This window comes from Talpa europaea (genome assembly GCF_964194135.1).
Source record: "Talpa europaea genome assembly, chromosome: 3".
Lineage (NCBI taxonomy): Eukaryota > Metazoa > Chordata > Mammalia > Eulipotyphla > Talpidae > Talpa > Talpa europaea.
The window spans coordinates 68,717,947-68,718,987 of NC_140069.1; positions in this window are offsets into that span (position 1 = coordinate 68,717,947).

Here is a 1,041-nt window from a genome sequence, read left to right on the forward strand (position 1 = left end):
GCAACATGGATGGCGCTGAAAGGGATCATGCTCAGTGAAATAAGCCAGAAGGAAAAAGAAAAGTGCCGGATGGTCTCACTCATAGCAGGAATCTAGAAAACTTAAATAAGGGACCAGGAAAATGAATAACTATAGGAAAGTGAAAATCAAAATCAACAAAAAACTATGAACCAGAGACACTCTATGGGGGGTAGAGGGCGGGAGGGGAGGTACTGGGGTCAAAATAAGGGGGTTGCAATTGTATGGGAATATTAAAATAAAATTTATTATAAAAAAAAGAAAAAATAAATAAATACTACCAGTTTGCCTAAGGGGGGAAAAAAAATAATATATACTGCAAAAAAAAAAAAAAAACTGAAAGATGGGCCTCCCTGGTGGCACAGCAGTTAAGCGCTGGGCTGAGAAGCTGCCCGCAGCCTTTGCAGTACCGGTTCGATCCCTGGGCACCGGCGAGTGTCCCACATGGCATGTAGACCTCTCCTGCTGCCCACTGCTCCCCTCAGCAGTGTATTTCATCAGTCAGCCTGTCCTGTTCCCCGCTCTGGCTCTGGTGGATTCTCTCACCCTCCCGCGCTTCTGACTATATCCAGTGCTTGTATAAATAAATAAATTTTTAAAAATAAATAAATAAATGAATAAATAAAAAATAAAAAACTGAAAGATGACAAAAAGGAAAAGAATGAAATGAGAAAAATAATCAATGTTCAGAAGAATGAAATTGAGACCATAAGGAGGGAAGTGAAAGATGCAGGAAATTAAAAGATTAATGGAGGAGCTAAAGAACTCTGGGAAAAGCAATGAACACAGAATAGATGAAATGGAAGAACGAATAAGTACGCTTGAAAAAGCAGGAAAAAAAAAGAACCAAGACAGAAAAAGAAAGAGAAGTATAGGAAAAAGAATGAAGAAACTTCAGGAACTATCTGACTCCAGGAGGAAAGGAAATATACTAGTCATAGGTCTCCCAGAAGGAGAAGAGAGAAACATAGGAACGGAGAAAATATTCAAGGAGATAATCAAAGAGAACTTACTGAGCATGAA